The sequence below is a fragment of the Elephas maximus genome, chromosome 1 (genome assembly GCF_024166365.1).
Source record: "Elephas maximus indicus isolate mEleMax1 chromosome 1, mEleMax1 primary haplotype, whole genome shotgun sequence".
NCBI classification, from domain to species: Eukaryota; Metazoa; Chordata; class Mammalia; order Proboscidea; family Elephantidae; genus Elephas; species Elephas maximus.
In genome coordinates, this window is record NC_064819.1 from 3,558,872 (window position 1) to 3,574,681 (window position 15,810).

The 15,810-nt window shown below is 40.5% G+C and overlaps 1 protein-coding gene across 6 annotated transcripts in view; it reads right to left on the reverse strand.

Moving 5' to 3' along the window:
• The window catches only part of ZBTB20 (zinc finger and BTB domain containing 20), a 356,126-nt gene that overhangs the window by 295,445 nt on the left and 44,871 nt on the right, over positions 1–15,810 (reverse strand). The window contains exon 1 of one of the 6 annotated variants that reach the window (XM_049886810.1): positions 960–982. The exons of the other annotated variants lie outside the window; for them this stretch is intronic. The gene's annotated coding sequence lies outside the window, so the exon portion shown is untranslated. Of the gene's footprint in view, positions 1–959; positions 983–15,810 lie in introns of those variants that run through there. 6 annotated transcript variants of the gene reach the window in all.

Consider the following 15,810-nt stretch of genomic DNA (forward strand, 5'->3'; position numbering starts at 1 on the left):
GGTGCCGTAATAACCTGGTTTCATGTCTGTTTCTCGCACTGGAAAGTGAGCACTCTTTCGTGACTGAAACTTGCTCGCCTGTGTGCCTACAGTTTCTAGGGCAGACTTGGAAAGGAGGAAGAGCTTGGGTAGATCTTTATTTATTTTGAATTGGGGGCGTCTTTTTCTCTACTTTTTTTTCTGTGCCCCTCTTATTTTCATAGCACATTTTTTAAATGAATCAAAAGTACTTCATGCCATAGGAAGAGGATTGTCTGAGCTTAATGGTAATGGGTTTGACTTCAAATATTGACAACAATGTGCAGATAATGTGATAAAATTTCCCCTGAAAGTCTACTATACCTTTTTTTTTTACAAAACACTGAATAATATGTTCTAGTCCTCTTCTTCACAAGTAAATTACCTATCTAGCTGCTGTGCCCACAACCTCGAGTTTGTAAAAAACCAACTATTACAGGAAATGATGATCACATAGTGTTATCCTCCAGTCTCCACTGAAATGTTGGTGGTACTTCCATCGTCTTTAGTCAAACATACTTAGAAGTTCTGGTGGCTTTTGGAAACCCTGGTGGAGTAGTGCTTAAGAGCTACGGCTGCTAACCAAAAGGTCTGCAGTTCAAATCCACCAGGTGCTCCTTGGGGACCCTATGGGGCAGTTCTACTCTGTCCCATAGGGTCGCTATGTGTCGGAATCAACTCGACAGTAACAGGTTTGGGTACGGGTGGTGGCTTTTGGCAGTTTCTGTTTCCAAATAGCAATGGCATTAAAAAACAGAGGCGTGGGGAGACTTTTAAAAAATGTGAACCTCCTAGAGAAGTCATTTCTTCTCTTATCCCTGATATATTTAGAACACTCCAGACAGATGTGAGTTTATCCTGTTTAATTTAAAGGGCTCCACAGAAGACAACCCCACAATTTCCCTTTCAGTATTTAGAAGTTCTTACCATCAAGAACTTACTCTATTATGAAACGTAAAGATTTTCTATTCCAGTGTAAACCGACTTTGTCACTATGGGGCCTGCGTGAAGAAAGAGAGAAGGTATCACTTGTAACTGGCCATGACTTGCTTAAAAACTTAGATTAGCTCACTGCCTCAACTTGCTTTTTTCTAAGATGAAAACAAAATCTCAATGTCTTTGACTTTTCCTAAAAGAACTTGTGTTTCAAAATGTTAAATTTAAAGTGCTATTTGGCCCACAGAGCAAGTCATTCTTTATTCTCAGTCCATCAATGACATTTACCAAACCATCCTGGGTAATGGAAAATACAGACTTGCAAGAGGTCCACAGAAAGAAATTCAGGAAAAAGACATCTTCCATTAACAACAACAACAAATCTACCAAGCTCCTTCTACTTACCAAGTTTTGAAAGAAACAAAGTTATATGCCTGTCCTTGTAGAGTCTTTAATTTACGGGGATAGAACACAGTCCAACATAAAAGAGGCAAAGCAGAGTATGCATGTTCCATTGTGTGGTTCAACAGCTATTAGCACGTGCAAACTAACAGGTTGTTGTTGTGTGCCATAGAGTCAATTTCAACTCATAGCAACCCTATATAACAGAGTAGAACTGTCCCCCCCCCCCGCCACCCCAGGTTTCCTAGGCTGTAATCTTTATGGGAGCAGATTGCCAGGTCTTTTCTTCTGAGGAGCCACTGGTGGGTTATAACTGCTGACCTTTCCATTAGCAGCGAAGTGCTTAATCATTGCACCACCAGGGCTTCTCGCAAACTAATATAGCTATGTGAAATTTTATAGGTAAATGATCAGGGAGTAGTGGGATGGACTGTCACTTGCGAGGTTTCCTTTCCCTATTGAAAACTCTCAGCAATAACTTTTATTAAACAACATTGTGTTTACTTCCTGCTTTTCTGAGTGTTCGTTTCATATGACCACTCCCTCTGAAGTGGTTGGTTATATTTATCCCTCAAGGTGTTGCCACTTGGACGCTGTGCATAAAAGCACCGCACTTTGAAAGCCTGCACTCTCTGTCTTCAACGTATAAAATAGAGATAGGAAGTCCTGGTGTCCTATTGCTACTGTGATTTTATAACACTCTCCCTGCCTACTCTATCTTAAATTCTGAGTAAAATATAATTTTAAATTAAAATTGATTTTGTTTTGAGATTTTGAAATGCCTCCCCTAATTGTTTAGAATACACTAGGTTCTGCTAATACTGGAAAAAACATGTCTAGATCATCAAGGTGACGATCAAAAGGCAAGATCAAGGATGATCCCAGTGGCACACTGCTCCTACATTTCCCCATACTGACTCTGATCTCCTGGTAATTACTTTCTGGGAATGCTGAAGTGCTTGGCACCAAATAAACAGGCTAGAACATGGGGGGCAAAATTAAAAGCTCTGCTAGTTCAGGAGGAGCTAGATTATAATTCTAGCTTTGCAGAGTTCTCATTTGGCTGAGAAAGATGATTATTAGCATGGCATTGTGTTGGTTAATACCCAGTGTCCTAGTGTGGTGGATTAATTACTTTCGTGTGTGGCCTTTCTAGCTATGATCTTGTAAGTCCCATCCATGTGACTGGGTGGGACTGTGCGATACGGTAGTTGTAGTCTACCAAGGGGATTGGTCAGTTTTGCCTTAAAACAGAGCAAATTCCAGAGCAGAGAGCCCACCACCAAGAAAGGAGCGATGAGCAGCAGAGACCCAGCAGCAGGAGACAGCGTGGTGGGCTTTCTGGCCCTTGGAGAGAGAAAGCCGAGTGCCTTTAGGCAGAGACTGAGGGCCAGGGAGAGGCATGCCTGAGAACACAGCTGGAGAGAAGATATTCTGATGGAAGAACTATATCCTGAGTGTGTGTGCGTGTGTGTGTATGTGTGTGCTTTAGGTGAAAGTTTACAGCTCAATATAATTTCTCATACAAAAATTGATATACGTATTGTTATATGACCCTAGTTGCAATCCCTATAATATGACAGTACACTCCCCCTTTCCACCCCGGGTTTCCCATGTCCATTCAACCAGCTCCTATCCCTTTCAGCCTTCTCATCCCACCTCTGGACAGGAGCTGCCCATTTAGTCTCCTGTATCCACGGGTTTCCCATGTCCATTCAACCAGCTCCTATCCCTTTCAGCCTTCTCATCCCACCTCTGGACAGGAGCTGCCCATTTAGTCTCCTGTATCCACTTGAACTAAAAACACACTCTTCACGAGTATTATTTTGTTTTATACTCCAGTCTAATCTTTGTCTGAAGAGTTGGCTTCGGGAACGGTTCTAGTTCTGGGTTAACAGAGTCCCGGGGCCACGTCTTCTGGGGCTCCTCTAGTCTCAGTCACACCCTTAAGTCTGGTCTTTTTATGTGAATTTGAGTTCTGCACCACACTTTTCTCCTGCTCTGTCAGCGACTCTCTGTTGTGTTCCCTGTCAGGGTGGTCACTGGTGGTAGCCGGGCATCATCTAGTTCTTCTGGTCTCAAGCTGATAGAGTCTCTGGTTCATGTGGCCCTTTTGTCTCTTGGGCTTTATATTTTCCGTGTGTATTTGGTATTCTTCATTCTCCTTTGCCTCAGTTGGGTTGGGACCAACTGATGCATCTTAGATGGCTGCTCGCAAGCTTTTAAGACTGCAGACGCCATCACCAAAGGGGAGTGCGGAACATTTTCTTAGTAAACTTTGTTATGCCGATTGACCTAGATGACCCCCGAAACCATGGTGCCCAGACCCCTGGCTCCTGGTGCTCTGTCCCTCAAAGTGTTTGGTTGTATTTAGGAAACTTCTTAGCTTTTGATTTAGTCCAGTTGTGCTGACTTCCCCTGTATTGTCCTTCCCCTCACCTAAGATAATTCTTGTCTACTCTCTAGTTAGTAAATTCTCCTCTCTCTCCCTCCCTACTTTCGTAACCATCAAAGGATGTTTTCTGCTCTGTTTAAACCTTTTCTTGAGTTCTTATAATAGTGGTCTCATACAATATTTGTTCTTTTGTGACTGACGTAATTTCACTCAGCATAATGCCTTCCAAATTCATCCATGCTATAAGATGTTTCGCAGATTCATCATTGTTCTTCATAGTTGCACAGTATTCCACTGTGTGTATATACCATAATTTGTTTATCCATTCATCTGTTGATGGGCACCTAGGTTGTTTCCATCTTTCTGCTATTGTGAGCAGTGCTGCAATGAACATAGGTGTGCATATATGTATTTGTATGATGGCTCTTATTTCTCTAGGATATATTCCAATGAATGGGATTGCTGGACTGTATGGTAGTTCTTTTTCTAGCTTTTTAAGGAAGCACCAAATCAATTTCCAAAGTGGTTGTATGATTTTACATTCCCACCAGCAGTGTATAAGTGTTCCAGTCTCTCCACAACCTCTCCAACATTTATTATTTCGTGTTTTTTGGATTAATGTTAGCCTCGTTGGGGTGAGATGGCATCTCATTGCAGTTTTGATTTGCATTTCTCTAATGGCTAATGATCATGAGCATTTCCTCATGTATCTGTTAGTTGCCTGAATGTCTTCTTCGGTGAAGTGCCTGTTCATATTCTTTGCCCATTTTTTAATTGGGTTATTTGTCTTTTTTGTTATTGAGGTTTTGCAGTATTTTGTAGACTTTAGAGATTAGACACTGATCTGATATGTCGTAGCCAAAATTTTTTTCTCAGTCTGTAGGTTGTCTTTTTAGTCTTCTGGTCAAGTCTTCTGATGAGCATACGTGTTTGATTTTTAGAAGCTCTAGTTTCTCTTCAGGTGTTTGTGCACTGTTAGCTATGTTTTCCGTTCTGTTTATGCCATGTATTAGGGCTCCTAGTGTTGTCCCTATTTTTTCTTCCATGATCTTCATTGCTTTACATTTTATACTTATGCCTTTGATCCATTTTGAGTTAGTTTTTGTACATGGTCTTAGGTATGGGTACTGTTTAATTTTTTTGCAGATGGATATCCAGTTATGCCACCACCATTTGTTAGAGACTGTCTTTTCCTCATTTAACAGGCCTTGGGCCTTGGCCAAATATCAGCTGCTCATAGGTGGATAAGTTTTTGTCTGGGTTCTCAATCCTGTTCCACTGGTCTATGTATCTGTCGTTGTACCAGTACCAGGCTGTTTTGACTACTGTGGTGGTATAATAGGTTCCAAAATCAGGTAGCGTGAGGCCTCCCACTTTGTTCTTCTTTAGTAATGCTTCACTTATCCGGGGCCTCTTCCCCTTCCATATAGAGCTGGTGATTTGTTTCTCCATCTTGTTGAAAAATGTCATTGGAATTTCGATCAGGATTGCATTGTATCTGTAGATCACCTTGGGTAGAAATGACATTTTCACAATGTTGAGTCTTCCTATCCATGAGCAAGGTATGTTTTTCCACTTACGTAGGCCTCTTTTGGTTTCTTGCAGTAGCGTCTTGTAGTTTTCTTTGTTAGGTCTTTTACCTCTCTGGTTAGATTTATTCCTAAGTATTTTATCTTCTTGGGGATATTGTAAATGGTATTCATTTGGTGATTTCCTCTTTGAAGCTCTCTTTGTTGATGCAGAGGAATCCAACTGATTTTTGTACGTGTATCTTATATCCTGATACTTTGCTGAAATCTATTAGTTTCAATAGTTTTGTTGTGAATTCTTGGGGGTTTTCTGTATATAGGATCATATCATCTGCAAGTAGGGATACTTTTGCTTCTTCCTTAGCAATCTGGATGCCCTTTATTTCTTTTTCTTGCCTTATTTCTCTGGCTAGGACCTCTGGCACAATGTTGAATAAAAGTGGTAATAAAGGGCATCCTTGTTTGGTTCCTATTAAGGAGAATGCTTTCAGACTAGCTCCATTTAGGATGATGTTGGCTGTTGGCTTTGTATAAATGCCCTTTATTATGTTGAGGAGTTTCCTTTCTGTTCCTATTTTGCTGAGAGTTTCTATCATGAATGGGTGTTGGACTTTTTCAAATGCCTTTTCTACATCAATTGATAAGATCATGTGATTCTCATCTTTTGTTTTATTTATGTGATAGATTACATTGATTGTTTTTCTAATGTTGAATCATCCATGCGTACCTGGTATGAATCCCACTTGTTCACAGTGAATTATTTTTTTGATATGTTGTTAAAGTCTATTGGCTAGAATTTTGTTGAGGATTTTTGCATCTACGTTCATGAGGGATATTGGTCTGTAATTTTCTCTTTTTGTGGTGTCTTTACCTGGCTTTGGCATCAGGAATATGCTGGCTTCATAGAATGATTTTAGGAGTATTCCATCCTTTTCTATGCTCTGAAATACCTTTAGTAATAATGGTGTTAACTCTTCTCTGCAAGTTTGATAATTCTCCAGTGAAGCCATCAGGGCCAGCGCTTGTTTTTATTGGGAGTTTTTAAGTTACCTCTTCAATCTTTTCTTTTGTTATAGGTTTATTTTGTTGTTCTACCTCTGTTTGTGTTAGTTTAGGTAGGTAGTGTGTTTCTAGAAATTCGTCCATTTCCTTTAGGTTTTCAAATTCATTGGAGTAGACTTTTTCATAGTATTCTGTTGTGATTCTTTTAATTTCAGTTGGGTCTATTGTGATATTGCCTATCTCATTTCTTATTCAGGTTATTTGCTTCCTCTACTGTTTTTCTTTTGTCAGTTTGGCCAATGGTTTATTGATTTTGTTGATCTTTTCAAAGAACCAGCTTTTAGTCTTGTTAACTCTTTGAATAGTTTTTCTATTCTCTCATTTATTTCTGCTCTCATTTTTATTATTTCCTTTCTTCTGGTGCCCAAGGTCTTCTTTTACTGCTCTCTTTGTATTTGTTTGAGTTGTAGGGCTAATTCTTTGACTCTGACCCTTTCTTCTTTTTGCATGTATGCATTTACTGCTATAAATTGACCTCTGAGCACTCTTTTTGTTGCGTCCCAAAGGTTGTGGTAGAATGTGTTTTCATTCTCATTTGATTCTGTGATTTTCTTTATTCCATCCTTGATTTCTTCTATAACCCAGTAGTATTTCAGCAAGGTGTTGTTCAGCTTCCATGTGTTTGATTTTGTTTCCTTGCTTTTTCTGTTACTGAGTTCTAGTTTTATGGTTTTATGGTCAGAAAGGATGCTTTGCAATATTTCTGTGCTTTGGGTTCTGTTAAGGCTTCTTTATGGCCCAACGTATGCTCTATTCTGGAGAATGTTCCATGTGTGTTGGAAAAGAAAGTGTACTTGGCTGCTGTTGGGTGGAGTGTTCTGTATATGTCTATGAGGTCAAGTTGATTGATTGTGGCATTTAGATCTTCTCTGTCTTTATTGAGCTTCTTTCTAGATATTCTGTCCGTCACCAAAAGTGGTATGCTGAAGTCTCCTACTATTATTGTAGAGCTGCTTATTTCTCTTTTCAATGCTGTTAGAGTTTGTTTTACGTATTTGGAACTCTGTTGTTGAGTGTGTAAATATTTATTATGGTTATGTTCCTCCTGGTATATTGACGCTTTAATCATTTTACAGTGTCTTTCCTTATCCTTTGTGGTGGATTTCACTTTAAAGTCTATTTTGTCAGAGATTAATATTGCCACTCCTGTACTTTTTTTTGGCTGTTGTTTGCTTGATATACATATTTATCCTTTGAGTTTTAGGTTGTTTGTGTCTTTGAGGCTAAGATGTGTCTCTTGTGGGCAGCATACAGATGGATCATATTTTTTTTTAATCTACTTTTCCACTATTTGTCTCTTTATTGGTGCATTTAGTCCATTTACATTCAGCGTAATTATTGACAGGTATGAGTTTATGAGTTTAGTGCTGTCATTTTGATGTATTTTTTTGTGTCTTGTCGACAATTTTTTTCTCCACTTAATTTTCTGTGCTGAGTTGTTCTTCTTTGTGTATTTTCTTTTCTTTTTCATTGTTGTTGATTTTGCATTTGCTGAGTCTTTATGTTTTTCTTCTTTTTTATTTTGTTGTGTAGGATTGTTAGTTTCCTTTGTGGTTACCTTAATATGTACCTCTGTTTTTGTAAGTTTAAACCAATCTTTTCTTTCTTGATATCACCTTGACTTCTTCTCCATATGAAAGATCTATGACTACATTATTTAGTCCCTCTGTTTTAGTTTAATGTTGTCACCTTTTACCTATTGACATCTCTGTTTCCCTGTTTTCACTATCTTAGCTTTGATTTATTTTTGTGACTTCCCTATCTGCGTTAATATCTGGTTGTCCTGTCCTGTGTTCTGGTCTTTGGTTGTTATCTGATGTTATTGATTTTCTAACCAGACGACTCCCTTTAGTATTTCTTGTAATTTTGGTTTGGTTTTTACAAATTCCATTCACTTGCCAACAAATCTTCAACAATTCTCTCTGTATTTTCTGTAATACCTCCTGCTCCGGTATTCCAATCAGTCATAGGTTATTTTTCTTTATAGAGTCCCACATAATTCTTAGGGTTTCTTCATTTTTTAAAATTCTTTTATCTGATTTTCCTCAAATAAATTAGTGGCAAGTGCTTTATCTTCATTTTCACCAATTCTGACATCAATTGCCTCAATTCTGCTCCTAATGACTGTCTACTGAGTTGTCCAATTCTGAAATTTTATTGTTAATCTTTTGGATTTCTGTTTGCTGTCTCTATGGATTCTTGTAACCTGTTAAATTTGTCATTATGCTCTTCGATAACCTTCTTAAGTTCTTCTGTTGCTTTGTCTGTGTGTTCTGTGGCTTGGTCTGTGTTTTGCCTGATCTCTTTATATTAATCTTTTGAATTCTACCCCCAGTAACTCCAAGGTTTTATCTTCCTCTGGGAGGTTTCTTGGTTCTTTGTTTTGATTGCTTGTTGAAGCCATCATGGTATGCCTCTTTATGTGATTTGATATTGACTGTTGTCTCTGAGCCAACAATAAGTTATATTTATTTATTTTGTGTTTGCTTCCTATGTCCTAGTTTCTTGTTTTGTTTCGTTTTGATATGCCAAAATAGGCTGGTCGTGTGAGCTACTTTGATTACTGGAGTCTTTGAAGCTCTTACACCCTGTCACCAGGTGTTTAGAGCTGTTACTATGTATATGAGCCCAGGAGTCTGTTTACTTTTCTTGTGTGGATTCAGCTCAGGTGTCCAGGTCATCAGTCACTGAATGTATGGTGCAGGCTCTCACCTACAATCCTCATAGATTGGAACGGCTATGTAGGGGTGACTGGTATAGGCATAGGTATCTGGCTACAATAGTGGGTTATGTGCTGAGCAAGGTAGAAGGCTGATGGCTACCCCTGAGTACCCTGGTGGAAGGTGTGTCCCTGTTTTCTAGAGCCTGTAGGTGGATGGGTTTTGCAGCTGGGCTTTTGGCACCCACTGCTATTGACTGTAAGGACTTGGGGGCACCAATTATTCTTGGACACTTGTCACAGGTAGCTAGGTGATGTGGGTGGAGGCACCAGTCCTCAGGCCTCTCATGTGGGTAGGTGAGGACCCTGCTTAATGGGCAGGGTGGCATCAAATTTCACAAATCTGTCACTCCCCCTTAGCTGTTGCCGTTGAAGATAGGCTTCAGGTATACCCTCTGTTGTACTGTCCTAATGAGGGCCTACACTGTTGAACTGGGCCCACGCAGTTCTAGGCAGGGTTGAAAGGCATTCAAAGTCTGTGGATGCCTTATGCCTGTGCCTAGGCAAAGGGGCTGTGCCTGCCCTGATTTCCCAGCTTAGGCGAGCTGGAAGATCATTTTTTCTTGTTTGTTAATTTATTCCCTCTTCAAAGATAGGAGAATGGCTTGGGGTGGGTGATGGGTCCCACTTCTGGCCCAGGGAGCATGGCATTTGCTGAAGCCAGACTGTGACCAGAGCAGAGAGGGAAAGTGGTGGGTTAATGGGAGGGGGAAGGGTTCTTTTGATCCTGTGCAGCAGGTTAGACACTTGCACTTAACTTTTGCAGATTCAGTGCTGTTTTTCCCTGGTTCTGAAGGCTTGAGCAGCCTCTCTACCGCGTGGTTTCTCCTGGTATGGAAAACACATTCTGGGTGCTACCACTTGCTTCAGTCCCTGCACGCCAGCCAATCCAGCCAATCTAGCCTGCAGGGTGCTGGCCAGGTCATGTCTGGCAAATCCTCGCTGCTTCTGAACTGTCTCTCCCTCCCCCTGCCACTTAGTCCAACTCCTTCAATGTTCAGGGCTCCTAGATTGTCGTACATAATTGATTCATTTGTTTTTTGGGGTCTTGTTGTAAGAGGGACCACAGGAAGCATCTGACTACTCTGCCATCTTGGCCTTGCCTCCCCTGAGTGTTCTTGAGCCTGAATTGTAACTGTTATTTCCCTAATAAACCCCACAATTGTGAGTATGGTCATTAAGTTCTGTGTGGCCGCTGCAATGACTTATCAAACCCAGCAGAGAAGTAGAGAGTGCTGTGTGAGGGATGGTTGGTGTCAGAATTAGTAAAGACGGTGGAGAGAGGAGGGTTGTCTGACCTCTGCCTTAAGGGAGACAGCCTTGAACTATTGATCTTGGTTCTCCTTTCTCCTCGTGGGGTTGGAGGAGGTCAGATACTGCCCCCAAGCCATTTTTATACCTAGGATTACCAAAGGATTGGCAAATCAGGTTTATCTGAATTTTCCTGCAATACCTGTTGCATGGAGGTTAGATTTTTGTGTCTATAACTTTCAGATGTAAGTATTAAGATGGTTGTGTTCAGATGCAGTATCCCAAATAGTGAGGTTCATTTTGACAAAGAAGATACAGTGAAGGTAAATTTGAAGGTGTCATCACTCACAAACCAGTAGGCTGGGAAGAGCATAACTGCAGCATTCCTGGGGTGATCAGCCAGAAAGCACCATTTATATAAGAGTTCGAATTCCTATGCTGACCTTTATTTTTAAATCGCATTGAATATAAACATAAAATGTTATTAATAAGCAGCTCATTTATTACATTTATAGAGAACTTTTCCCCTAAAGAGATTACTTCATCTAGTTTTACAATCCAGTCTGTTCTTACATTTTACACATTTTCTACCAGTCTAATCTACTCTGGAACCTGCCCAACGGAGTCTGCTCCTAGCATATAATTTCAAGAGATTTGCATATGTAACTCAACATTCCTTATAGCCAGGCGCTGGGTCCACGACTGCTGGTTATACAGTTAGCTGCCAGGCCACTCTTCCATGAGCAGAAACTGAAAAGTATATGCTTGTATACTTATTGGAAAAAGAGGAATTTTATTATAGAGAAACACAGAGCTATTTCAAAAGCCCATCTCTTCAAAAAGTCACAGAGGCAATGGCCCCATTCTGGGCTATGTCCACCAAAGAAGCAGCGTCAGGCTTTTTAAAAGCGGACCTTTAGAGGTGAGTACTAAAAAACATCCCTTTAGTAGTGATGATGCCACTTAGGGTCTTTTGAGTGGTCTCTTTAGGAAGACGGGGGCAGGGCGGGGGGATCATTATAAAGCCATTCAGCCATTCAGAAGCTAAAAACAAAAATGACAATTTATTGGCCGCAAAATGGGGTAGGGGCAGATTTCTGAAAAAGGTGCCCTTGTAACTGAATGCATACAACTGGAAACAGGCCATTTTACCTCCTGTGCCTTTTTTTTTTTTTTTTTTTTTTGCGGGGGTGGCGGGGGTTATGGGTCTCTACTTGAGCTGTGCCTGTCAGGATGGCATCCCAGTGCCATGACTACGCTCATCTCCATAAAAATAGTAGATCTGATTTTGTGTTAAGGTAGACTTTTAAACAGCCTCTTCAAATGCTCTGTAGATTATTAGCCATACACAGTTGGACGGCTATTCTTTTCTGGCTGGGGTCCCCAAGGCTGGAGAGTCAATACCCGTGCCTTCTCCACTGAGGTGGGGGCTGACATCCTCCCTTCCTCAGCACTTGTCCCGCTGTTCTCATTTCTCTCACTTCACTCTGTGATCAGTAGACAAAATACACAGTAGAGAAGAAAGAGCTGAAGAAGTTGCCAGGATTTCTAAGAAAGAAGAACCCAAATCTTGCCTGCCTTAGACATGATAACATTTTAATGTGACTGAGAAGAGACGGTTATACTGCAGCCCATCAGATTTCAAATACGGTCCTAAAGTATGTCTATTGTGATATACGGAAAACAAAACTCCTCTGGTGTTGAGCCATAAATTTTGCAGGCTGATTCTATATTCTCAATATCATTCCTGATTCTTCCTCATTCCCAGAAAGGATTCACCACCTAACATTAAACAAAGAGTATACAATAAGAACAGATATTAATATGTACTCATAAAATTACGACCCCAGAACAAGAAGAAGGCAAGTCTTAGCCCAGCCGATGAGCCTTGTTGACAGTAATGGAGTCATGTTTCTTGCTTATCCATGGAAGGCGATGACAATATTCTATTACAGCTTCACATGAAGTTTGGTGGTATATAAAGTTTGTGGTTAATGCCGCATATTAGCATTATTTTTGTTTTGTTTTTTCTCCTCTCTGGAACCACAAAAAGATCTAAGTATAGAAAGAGGCAGGACAGCACGCATGTTTTGTCACTGGTGGTTCTACGTGTTATTATATTCTATTGTATGTGCATTAGAAAGAAAATACCAAATCCCTTGATGCAGGCCTTGTTATAAATTGATGCATACTTATGCTTCCTTTCTCTTAACACCCCTGGGTGCTGGCCCAAAGGGTGGAGGTTTGAGACGACCTCGAGGCACCTCGGAAGAAAGGCGTGGTGCTCTACTTCCAAAAGATCAGCCATTGAAAACCCTGTGGAGCCCAGTTCTGCTCCGACACACGAGGTCACCATGAGTCAGAAACGACTCAACGGGAAGTGTTTCTTCTTCTTCTTCTTTTTGAATCTCTGAATCCTTGTGCCCTACTTTCCTTTTTAAATTTTGGGGCCTGTCTTATATTACCAGATGATTTCTGATAGTTGGAGCCCTGCAACAGTCCTTTGTCTATCCAGGTTGCTTAGTTCAACATAATACTCCCAAGGAGCCTTATTCCTACAAAAGATGATGACTGACAAGGCTTAAAAAAATGATGGCATCTATAAATATGACATAATATCTGGAGGCTGGATTTATAGCTGGTCAAATGATCTTAGTCTTAGGAAATGCTCATAATCACCAAGTAAATAAATATACATATTTTCCTTTCTAAAGTATAACTAAAGGCCTCAGAGGTCTTGAGTTTTCCTTCAATTGTATTCAAACTGCATTAATGCTGTTCATTAGGGTTTTTTTTTTTTTCTCAGTCCAAACAAGAACCACCTTAAAAGCTTCTGTGGTGTATAACAGTTCCTGATTGGCCCACACAGAGAGAATATATGCAGATGTTAGGGACCTGAACTGAAATTCAAATTGGGAAAGGTCTGCAAGCAAGCGAGATAAAGCTTGATTAAGTCCGTTTAACTCAGGAGTTATTCCTGGTTCAATGGCTCAAAGGCTTTCCTTGAGGAGCATTTTTTTCTTGGATATTTGGAACTTGGGGTTACGTGATCTGAGATGACCTAAAGCTTGGCAATGTCTTCCATGTTTATCATAGGTTAGACCCCGATCTCCAAGATAAGACTAGTCTCTGGTAAATTCTCATCTTCCTTGGTCCTTTTCTTTAAAGTTCAGATTCCTGACTTATTCTGATCATACAAAAGGGTCAAGGTTACACAGGGGTTGAGAGAACACAATAGTGCAGTTATTAGCTGTTGCCCTAATATTAGTCTTCCTTACAAGCCTTGGAAGGCCAGTATGCTATTATCTAGTGCGGTTCATGGGAAAGTTGACATAATAATGCTTTAATGACTCAATTTATACATGGACCATTTCATTGGCATAGTAGGGATGACACCTCCCAACCCACTAATATTTCCTTTTTATTTAGCTTAGTCTCTGTCACCCTAAGTTCATATACAGGCTATTGAGCCTGTACCTAAAAAAGTACCTAAAAACAGCCTTAAAACACATATATTTCTACCAAAAACAGCAGTGACAATTAGGCGCCAGATATCATAACCTGAGCAAAAAGAAAAATCTACAATATAATGAAACATATGTATTGTCTCTGCATCGTCACCTTATATCCCACAAAAACTACTAAATCAAGACTGCCCAATGATGCCATTTACCTCAGCTTTTTGTAAGAGTATTTTTTCAGAATTCCTATTTTTTGTGTCTATATGAAACAATGACCTATAAATGAGGACGAGAAGCAGCAGAAAGGTGCAGGGGGCAAATGCCAGATGTCCACAGACTCCTCCCAAGTGCTGCCAGCAGTGAGAGGATCTGACAATGCTAACACTCACTCATTCGGGCTCGTTACCGAGACGCTAAGTGCAGCACGGCTGGCTGGCAGGCACTGCGTTTAAGTGCGGTCGCCGAGGCCCCCAAATATTGACAGAGTGCCAGACTCTGAGAAACTATTGATGTACACAGCCGGCCACAGCTCCAGACACCTTCCAGACAGCGTCTTCAAATGTCACAGATAAATGAATTTTCATGAAACTGAGAGAGAGAGAAAGGAAGCACAAGAAGAGAGAAAGAGCACAAAATGAGAGGCAGCGTAAGAAAAAAGAAAGAAAATCACTCCCCGAATGCTGACACAAAAGCACGGGGCATCTCACATCTAAAGCGCAGTCCTAACTCCTTACGAGAGATGTGAGATCAAGCTTCTTCAACACACCCGGTGTTAACAAACCACGCAAACACCTTTCCATAATTTCTTTGTGTGGTATTACAACAGTTAGGGAAGGTACAGGCTACACCATAAACAAAACAAAACAAAACAAAACGAAACACCACAGCTTCAACAAACTATCTGAACAAAATATGACCCAAACACGTGTTATTGTTGGTTGCCATTGAGTCAACTCAGGCTCATGGCGACCCACTGTGTGCAGAGTAGAACTGCTCCATAGGGTTTTCAAGGCTGGGACCTTTTGGAAACAGACCACCAGGCCTTCCAAGGCACCACTGGATTGGTTCAAAACACCAACCTTTTGGCTAGAAGTCAAACACTTAATCGCTTTTGCCACCCAGGGACTCCTGTTCAAATAGAAATGTTACAAAGCTCAATCATTAAAACAAAACAAAACAAAACAAAAAACAGTGACACACATGCACACTTTAATAGAAAATAAAGAGACCCAGGAGCACAAGCAAAAAACATGACAAAAGTCTCCTAAGTAGTTTTCCATGTATCTCAGAGGCTAAAAGTCAAGGTGCCATGATATCCATTTTTCTCCAAGACACAGACTTGCCCTCACATGTTCTCTGACAGCTTCCTTTCCAGACTTCCACTGAAAGCAGTGACACCTGGTGGGTTTATTACAGGCTATCTGAGGTCCTCCTTTACCTGACTCTTCCTGCCTTTCCACAGTAAACACCTGCCAGGGATACCTATGACGTAAGTCCTTCACTTGACAGATGATAACAGAAACAAGCCCTGGCTGTAACTAGAATAAGCAAGTATTCCTTAGAAACCATGTGTAACTCAATATATTTTAAATGTAAATTAAGCTTTTTACTTTGAAAGTCTTCCATCTGGTGAGGGCACCTTCTCTTGACCTTGATAGGCTGTGTCATTAAAAGAAGCCACACTTCCAAGGTTAAAATATGGCTTGCTTGCGCATTTACTTCTCTGTCTTAGTTGTGCAACGGCCACATTTTACACGGAGCACTCATGCCAAGGTCTACGAACAAAATTCTTCTTCTTATTCAAAAGCACATGGGGTAGGTATTCTTTTATATAACCTACAGCAACACGGTTTTGCAAAGCCTCAATTGCCCTTTTAACGAGGATCACAATAAGCCTTAGTATAAATTATTTTTCAGCCTCTGACTCTCTCTGTCTTGGGTACCTGGGGCATTAGCAGGCACTTGGAGAATAAAGTTACACAGATCAAATATTCTAAAGGGACTTGGTTTTTGCATCAACTTTTCAGCAATTTCTTA